The following is a 10328-nucleotide window of genomic DNA, read 5'->3' on the forward strand; positions in this document are numbered from 1 at the left end:
ACATGCAGTGGAACAAAGGATGCAGGAGAGAAGCTTGTATTTTGCGAATGCATCGTGGGATGCATTTGCGAGGATAATTGACCGTTCACACGTGAAGACGTAAGTGGAGCAAACGGCGGAGTTATTCGTTCCTTCGAGATTCGCGTGTTTATCAACTAGAAAGCCGACAATGCGTGTAACAAGCGGTGTGTGCATTGAAAATACGTCGCTTTCCGCGTGATTTATTTGTTAGAAATTATTAGCGCGATTTTTTTCCTGTTATTATCAATTGTGATGGCAATTTTTTTTATTTAAATTACCCGCGAGATTAATCAATATTATTAATTAAATATTCAATAATAGAATTTTTTAATTTTTTTTTTTTTTTTTTTTTTTGTTGGAAATGGCCTTAAGAGATTTGTTGAAAATGCGAAAGAAATTTCTTTTATAAAGATAATATATAAATTACATATTGTGTGTGTGTGTGTGTGTGTGTGTTACATATTTATAACGGATTTAAAAATAATATTGTTTATTATCGTTGAGACTTCCTCTTTCGATCATCTTCTCGATTGTCTTTACCGCAATTATTTTTATTATATAGCGCGATTAATAGCTTCGCCGTAGCAAAACGAGCAACATAAGAAGCATATCGAGCGTATCGAGGCTCTTTTCAAAGATCGCTTAATCCTATTTGGGACCTACTTTTAAAACGCGCGGCAGAGAAAGTAAGAGGAGTCCGCTGATGGAGTGACGGCGGTCGCGTGCTTGAGAAAGTAAAGTCCCTTTCGCGCATAGAGAGATGTACACACTTGGGCGTTATGTACTTGTGTACCGATATACGCGTACACGTGGTGCATGTTCGACAAACCGATCTATATAGGTCGCGAGAGGAAGTTGCGGTGTGATTAGTGATGTTGGAAGAATTTTACACGGTGATTATTTTCGCGCATAATTTTACAATTTTTTCAGAAATAATTTTTCTATCAAATTATATAATAATATAACATAAAAAGATAAGCTAGTAAAAATAGGAATAGAGTATTAAACTTAATCAATGGGAAAATTAAAAATAATTCGGTTAATAGATATTAGATATTATAGGATTAAATCACGTTAATGATTATAATTCAACATCATAAATATAATTTCACTGAGCGTTACATACATATTTTACAAAGTTCCCAGCGCGTAATGCATCGTTTGTTATTTTTCAAAATAAACGCCTTGTAAATTATTGGAGCAAGTATGGATAAGAATTTTGCTTTTATGATTGCACATTTTCTATCTACGAGAAAGATTACAAACAGATTTTCTGATTTGCACCGCTCTAATTAACGTCACTTGTATGCCTTGCACGTATTCGCGGCTAACTGCTTACGAATACTTTACGATTTCTGTAACGAGGAAGATTTTCATTTCAAAAACTCGATCTTTTGAAAACGTTTAACTATATTTGAGACAAAAATCATGATATAATGTTGTGATTTTTTTTTTTTTTTTTACAACCTTTTTTTCACGTTTCGGCGATGAAATTTATTATTTATTCGAAAAATGCTTCCAATTAAATGATTTTTTTTTTTAGTTTTTTGCTTTTTTAATATAATAAAATATTAAAAATCTTTATTAGTAATTATTTGATAACAAAGTTGTGATGAATATGAATAATAAAAACTTGACAAATATATTTTATATGAAACAAAAATCTTATGAGAGTCTTATCCAAGTCATAATGTTTAATATATTTTTAATCATTATTATTATATAAATTCCATACTTAACACAATATCATCTACAATACAGATGGCTATGACGCGCGTAACGAGAGTCAGGCATATGTAATTATACGTAAGCGAGATAACTTGATAACAATAAGAGATCATATGTCATATGCCAATTTTGGACAACGTATCACAGATTTATTAAACATATGTTAATACATATTTATTAATATTCCCTTATCGCTTAATACTTTCCACGATACGTCATAACTAGTGACGTGATTGCAATTGCGAGATGTCAGTTCCTGGTTCATTGCTTTTTCTGCGACATCGTAACACACTTTCGGTGAATATCATCCCACGATATCCACGATAGTCATCGCATTTCGCGTTGGTATTTATAACATTTATTCATGTCACAGTAGTTGCGTGGATACGCATACGCATCTCGTATTATGCGTACGCAAAAGACTGTGTAACGCAACCTGCCGCTGTCTAATTGCACATCTTGGGCTTCCACAAAATTACGCAATAATACGCGTCGCATGACCCTACTATATTTTTTGTCGCGGTGTTAATATTTCCATATTAATTCACAAATTTGCATATACGTTATATAGGAAAAAACGACTGACGACTTGCTTAGAATTTCTGTTGTGGATTGCGTGCGAACGATCCGTCATAATTAATTGCACACACACACAGTTTGTAAAATAATATCTGAAACATTTATAAAGCGAGAGTAGTTTATTTTAATTGTAGTTTTAATTGAGATAGAGAGAGAGAGTTTAAAAGAATAGATAAAGAATGTAATGACATTTTAAAATAGCAGTTTGCTAAAAATTAAGATTACTTATCGAGAGCGAATTTTATATAGAGAGTGATATTTAAAGAAGAGAAGAAGAAACTTCTCTTCGACTTCCGGCCACGGGGGATTTAATTTCGCGAAGCCGTGCCGCGATGAATACGCGCTGGACTTTCGAAGTTCACGGAGAAAGTTACACCTGGTTGACTCTAGGCGGGGAAGGGGGGGAGGGGGGGAGGAGGTTGCTAGAATACTCGTCTAGACGAGAATAAAAGAAACATCGATGATCTCGCGATCACGCGTTCTCCGATTTCGACCCAGTTTTTGCGCGCCTTGTCGCGCATTCTTACATCGCTAGTCGCTCTCTACGAGAGGATCTCGTCGGGGAACACTTTCGATCTTAATTGAGGATCGATCTTTCTTTATAATGGGTTATCAATTGGCTGCTGTTAACGAGCCACATTACTCCGTTAGCTTTTCGTCCACTCGTAAATGTACGAGTGGACGAAAAGTTTCGTATTTTCGACAACAATAAAAATTAATTGAGATATCTGATATTATAATCATAAAGAAATTGAATGAGGTTAAGAGTTGAAAGGGAATAAAACTTCGTATTAAAAGTGTAAGAGAAACTGAAGTTTGGAAAAAAATTTCTACTTGTAATTATAAAAGAAATTCATCATTACTCATTGAAATACGATGTTTAATAATTCCTGCCGTTACATCGTTACTGACGTGGATGCGTTTTAAATTTACTATAGCCAATCAGATCGTATACGTGAAGAGATAGTTCGTATAACAGGATTTACAATCGATAAGTCCGGCTGAAAAGTGTCAAAGCGGAGAAAGGCGTTAATCGTACGTCGAACATGACGCATGTGACGTCGCCCATACTTTCGTTTTCATCTAGTATATAATCTGCATAAATTTTCGACACGCGCACACATAAACACGTAAGAGCTTATGTTCATAATTCTTTATAATAATTTTATTTTACGTCGCTCATAATTCGCCTTCGACTTTTTCTAACGCTCTCTAACGTAACCGGATATCGCAGTTTGCTTCATTAAAGATTGTCCGAGATTACAGAATTATTCCCTGTAATTTGATGAATCAACTTGAATCGATGAATCATGGTCAAATATCATTTACTTATTTGCCGCTCCTTTCTTTTTTAAGACCAACCTGTTGCACCTTAAAAATGTTAATTGTCGCTTTTTTATCTTACGTCCTTGCAACTTTATATTATCGAGACGGATGTTGCGAGTAATTCTTTCGCGCTGATGGTGCGAAAGAATGTTACGACGATCGGTAGAGGTGATCTTGAAGGCGATCAGGATGGCATCGTCATCATTCGTCGATCGCCAACGCAAAATTGGCAGGACTCTCGCATTCGTCGTTAGAGCTTCGCTTGCCGAGAAGTAATCTCATTGCGATTGTCCCATCGCTCGCCTCACCTCGGCTTGTCACCGACTTTCACCGACGCTTAAATAATAATTCACGGCGCAACGATTTCCCGATGCCCACGGACACGCTCGTAAATTCGCAAAAACGAGAGTGCCCCGGATAAAAAACGGCGCCTTCTTTCCCTAAACGGGCCGAATCGTTCGTCCAACGAGCTGTGGATTCGTCGAGCTTGAGTCTTAACTAAAAAAATACGGCTCGAAATTTAAAGCCCAGCTCTACATTACACAATATACATATATATATATTTCATTAATCTGTATATTTAATTAATAAATGTGCAGAAGAAGAAAAAAGACAGAGGATACAGTTGCCGAAAATATGGTACATACAGTAAAAGCGAGGAGCCTTCGTCGAAAAGCTTTGTCACAAAATTCAAGCAAACCGTCTTTCTTTCACGCTCCTTTTCGGTGAAACAATGGTCGTTTTTTCTGCTCGTTTTCAAAACGGTCGACTGCAGTTAATTATCTCAAACTACTTCCTAAATGTTCGCAACAGCCGAGTAAAGTGGTGAAACGTACGAATTTGAAATGCGCTCTTTGGGACTTCGATATTCGCTATCGAAAGATTTTACCTTTCTTCTTTGTACGCAAAATTATCGCGGTCATTATATCTCTGATGAACTCCGCGGATTATGAATGCTTCGATTGTGATATTAAAAATTGTATCCTATAAATATAAAACGTTTTGTATGTATAATTTGCGATGTACTTTCATTCGCGCTTTTTGGAATACACGCGCGAAATCTCACCTCGATTAATAAAATAGAGAGATGTTAGGTGTCTGTAAAAACTTTCTAGCGTGTCAACGCGAAATTGGGTACTCGAATCTCGTTCATCCCATGAAAGTCATTAATGAACAAAGAAACAATGCGACGAGAGTCTGGACGCTCCATCATGAGTTTTGATAAAGCGACGTTAGATTGTCAGTTCACCTTCCGGAACAAACGCAAAAGAGTTTCGAAAAATATTCATTTCATTCTAATATCGCGCTCTTTTATGATATCGTCTATTCATCTCTAACGCTTAAATATTATATAATGCTAATAATATTATAAATATATTTTATAATTATATTATTACTGTAAAAAAAAAAAAAAAAAAAATGTAAAATTGTTATTTGATAGAATTTATTCTTAATAAAATTAATGTTTTTTTTTTCTGCAAGGTTATAAAATATCCTTCCTGAATTCCCCACCGGGAATCGAAGGGTGTTACGGAAGGTCGGTGACGGCGAGTGAAAAAAGGAGTAGGAGAAGACGAGATTGTCAAAGGGACAATCCACGCTTCTCCACGCGGTTGGCTTTTTCGGACCCCGCGAAGTGGTGGCGGCAAGGATTGTCGCCTCGTACGTAAACCTGGGGGGGGACAACGCGAGAGAGTTTTACGTACCGAAATGAAACTACTCGGAGAAAGTGAGAGCAGACGTGGCGGCACCGGCGAACATCAACGACGGCGCGAGACAGGTCAGGCGTTCTTCGGGACTCCTCGAGAAGAGAGGATAGACATGTCTTCTCTCTGAAGAACATGTCTGAAGGATAGACACGCTCCATCGGATGATCCGGGTCCACGAGAGGACTCCGCGGATTCGTTAGTTTCGATTCTAAATCTGTCTCGGAGGAACTGGAAGAAGTCACGGAGAAATTTAGAAATCAGCGACAGTGAGAGAAAGAGGTGTTTTACTCATATGACGGCGATAACTCGAAGATTCAGAGAAGTGGAACCTTGCGATCGCGGGTGCCGAAATCGCGGCGTTCCCAAAGTATCAGAGCGACCTCGTTAGTCACTGAGTTGACAGTTGGACACTTGGTTGTATCACCGATAACAGCCGATTACGCGACGTTGTCGTGTTTGGTTTTCTCGTAATCCTGGATATGTAAGTCGCGAGTGTTCCAAGAGTTCCTTTTGTGACGCGTGATCGGGGAATCGGGGAGAACGCGATCGATCGATGACGAAGGACACACCTCGCAGTGATACACAGTGAACAAGCGCTCCTCAGCAACGGTATCCTCGATTGTGTTATGGTGCTGAGGACTACCTCGGTCAGACGAGGCAGACGAAGAGGTCGCAGAAGAGAGGGCGGCGGAAGTAACCCCATCCTGGCGGATTCCCTCCGAGAAATCATTCGCGTTGGTTCGATCAGCCGAGGAGAAATCCGGGAAGATCACGTCTCGTGAGTGAATCGCGGTGAGTGCGCGGTCTCACGCCGATTTGTCTATCCTTCTCTCTTGTAAATCGGCGAATACTTGGTCTAAATATTTTATTCCTCTCTCGCGCGTTTTCTATTTTCTAATCTTATTACGCTAGAAGAAGAGGATGCGCGAGAAATTTACGATTAATTTCTATAAGTAAAATAAAAATAGATAAGAACAGAATCTGATTAATATAGTACCTACTTGCTATATATGAAACACTGCAAAATGCTTTAAAACTATATTGAATATTGTTTATTTAACTGGGAGAAAGCAGGCTCGCGAGAGAAAAGATTGTTACGCTTCCGTAATGAGAGATGCGATTTAAAATTCATAATCAGGCCATTCGTACGTTTATACAGTTCATTATATCGCAAAAAGACAAAGTTGGTAACAGAATGGTGCTTTCTTCTCGACATAGCGTGTCGAAGGATCTATCCTTTCCATCTATCTTGAGAGACTCGTATTTTTTTAACAATGTAAAAATCCGTGTGTGCGTAAAAAGAGTGATCGGCTCAGCTTCGAAAAGGAGAACTTTCTCCCGTAATCTCGTGCGCTTCATCGTATAAACGATAAATCGCGTGCGAGAAGAATTAAAAAAAAAAAAAAAAAAAAAACGGCGAGAATCAAATTTATTCGATTTATTATCGGAATCGATGCGACGGATTAAAACGGAATGCTCGGTTTCGTTAGCGTTTAACGTTTGATTAAACGCGACAGTTACGTTATAAAAGCAGCAGGGAGAAAGCAAGATCGCCTTCCTGTAGAGCACCTATTTTTCCAAGGTGTCCCTTATACGTATAAAAAGTGTGTTAAGCGAATAACGCGGGCCGATGCGCGGTGATTTTGATGCATGGAAACGATCGGTGCCACATTCGTCCTCGATCTGGATTTTAATTTTGTTCAACGTCTATTAAGTCTAATAATAGACGTCCGTTAATGTAATATCTCGTTTATACATAAATTCTTATATAGTAATAGAGAAAGAGAGAGAGAGAGAGAGAGAGAGAGAGAGGCTTGTGTTTCATAAAAAATACTCAATATCAATCTTAATATAATATTAATTCGTAACTTTAATATAATTCGTAACCGCGTTTATTAGCCTTAATTAGAACACTTTTTCATAATTGACATAATTGACACTAATAATAAATGATCGCGTGACTGTGAAAATCACGGTCGGTCCTTTTTCAAAGAAATTTCATGCAACTATTATACACAGGAAAGTTTCACTGTAAAAACTTTTTCTTTATAAAAAATTTACATAGAAACTTATACCAACAAAATATAATATACTACGAAAAGATCCTTCTGCTAATTTGGGGAACAACATCGTAAAAAATTTTCTAATAATTCAGGCATATTTTTATTTGAATTTTCGTCTGAAAGAAATTCCAAACGATCTTAATCATCAGAGCCGTTCCCCTAAAAATTCAGAAGAGTGTCCGAAAATTAAAGACGGCGTATCTTAAAAAGAAAAAAAAAAAAGGAAAAAAAACTGCAGACGCTTTGTACGAAGTTTTTTTCTACAGCGAAGGACACGGTTTCGTAAGATCGCCGGCGAACCTTTGCGTCACGTGGCATAGTGTCGCTTTCGAGGAGGAGGCTCTCTTTTATTTTTAAGTTGCCATCCTCGTAGGTAGTGAAAGTACTTCCGTTCTTTCTCAAAACGAAACGCTCGCGACGGCGCGTTGAGGATGCACGCTTCGGTACCGTTGTACACGCGTTGCCCAAACACTCGTCGTGGTTTACGTAACGGAATTCGATAGAGAGATCTGAAGAGAAACGTGGAACTCGAAGAGTCTCTACATGAGTAGACTTTTAACTCGTGTTACTTAAATCTCAAACTATAAGTCGCGAAAGCGGTTGCACCGGATTTTGTAAGATGTAAATGTTTTGTCAATAGAATCTCGTTTGCGGGACGCGCGATTTTTTTCATATCATCTTCATTTGCTGAAAAGCGTTTGCTCGTTGCTTCTACATCGCTTTCGGAAACGGACCAGAAACCCAAGTAAGAGAAGATTCATTACACAATGGAAAGTGTTCGTCACGAAAGATATCGGTGAATTAGACCGCGAAAATGTTTACTCCTTTCAAGGCCATGAATAAGATCAGTCGCTGCGACGTCAAGATTTCTTCGGTGAAGAAACCGGTTCTTATGTTTCGAAAGGAAACGCGCGCGCGCGAGCGCGAATGCGTTTTCGAAACGCATTTATAAAAACAAATTTTAAGCGTTCAATAATAAGTGTCATCTGTCAAAATTTTTACACGCGAGTAAAAGCTTTTCAAAGTCGTCGCGTTCGCTGTAACCGCACTGATTACGTCAACGAATTTGACGATTGAGGAATAAAGAGCCCTTCTGTTTTATTCGATAAATACTTGAACGGTCCTGATAAATTTATACGATTACAATAATTAATTAGTTATGGTTGGTCAAACGTGACGTTCTGATAAGTAAAATGATATAAATCGTAACGCTATCATTACACGGACTCTCTCCACTACATGTTATCAAATTGTACATATCACATGACATTACAATATTGCATGATATTTATTGATACATGTATATATATATATATATATATTTATATAATTTATTAATAGTTATATATATAATATCTTTTTTGTGATACATCGCTTGTAAGATTATCCTTAAATTTTTTTTTTCCGAAACATTAGCCGCGTCCGGTTAAGTAGATACGGTATATGTTTAATAACGCGCGTACGAGATGTAATAGCGTTTCATTTTGTTCGACGTCGAGATATATTATTTAGATTTATATTATATAATTCCAAACGCGTGCGTGCACATAGATAAGTACTGCATTATCACTGACATTATCATTGACGGTCGTGGCTCGATGGCGCATGCCACGGCTTTTCTTCGTGACGCTTGGCCAGTTCCCATTGTCATATTAGCTATTGTCATAGCTATTAGGGCGCGTACACGCGATGCTTCGAGGAAAAATTGTGGCCCGTTCTCCCGTAGCGGAACTCACGAGAGGACGGCTATCCTTCGGAAGTTTGGGCGAAAGTAATGCTCGCGCGTGGCGCCTGGAGAAAGTGATGGACCCCGCTTCCCCAACCCCCCTCGTTCTTTTAATATCGATTCACGCGAGAGAGGAAGAAGATATCCGATCGGGGGACCGATCCATGTGGGTGCTTGCACGCGCGCGAGCTTTCACTGACAGCTGGAAAGACGGCGACGTTCCCCAGTTGGTCCAAGCGGCCGATTCTGTGAATTCAGAATTTTTGCCATTCGATAAACGGATAAACGATATGGCGAAGAAGTCGATTGCCTTTAACTGTCGATTCGAATTTTAAGACTGAACCAATCCGAAAAAAGAAATTAGTTGCAATTGGATTATAATTGAAATATCTCCTCCCTCATATATATATATATATCGTATATTGTTATACGCATGATATACATTACAGTTTGATTTCACAATTTAATAATCGCAAATCAAGATACGCTCGACGGAGCTGAAAATTTAAAAAAAAAAGATCGCGTCGTTTCGTTGCTTGCATTCCGCTGGAGCAAGAAAGATAGACGTTCCGTCAGAAAACGAGCTATTGTGAGAATCGGAGCAGAAGCGATTGCGTTACAGTAATAATCGAACACAAATTTGCATGCGTTCGCCGACGTATTTGAAGGATACAAATAGAGGGACGGGGAGGGGAGGGAGGAGGGACAAAAGGGGCAGATGTGGAAACTCCGAGAACGCGATGTTAGCAACGATTTGTAACTTCCGTCGTGTCGGGGTGACGGGTGGCACCGCGTGAACGTGAACTTCACACTATGCACACAAGAAGTACACTTTCACTTCTGGTGGATCCACGTGACGGAGAGCCAATGACCTACTAACACATCGAACCGTTCACCAAGCGCCGCCGCGATTGAAAAATGGCTCGTCAAGGCCGTCCACCGGGGATTATTCAACAAACAATTACAAACCTTCTCCGGTTTTTCTTTCCTTTTTTTGACATTTTCCGCCCCATTTTGTCTAGACTGAAATTTGTCTAGAAATTTGGCTTTTGAAAAAAGTTAGCCACGAAGGATCCACTCGTATTTTTCTCCTTATAATAAAAATTTAGAGATTCATTAATTTAAAATTAACTTTTTATTATTAATATTAATTGAATTTTATGCGATTGAAAGTAT

This window comes from Polyergus mexicanus, unplaced genomic scaffold (assembly GCF_030449975.1).
Source record: "Polyergus mexicanus isolate NDT 795.1 unplaced genomic scaffold, iyPolMexi1.0 SCAF_22, whole genome shotgun sequence".
Classification (NCBI taxonomy): Eukaryota; Metazoa; Arthropoda; class Insecta; order Hymenoptera; family Formicidae; genus Polyergus; species Polyergus mexicanus.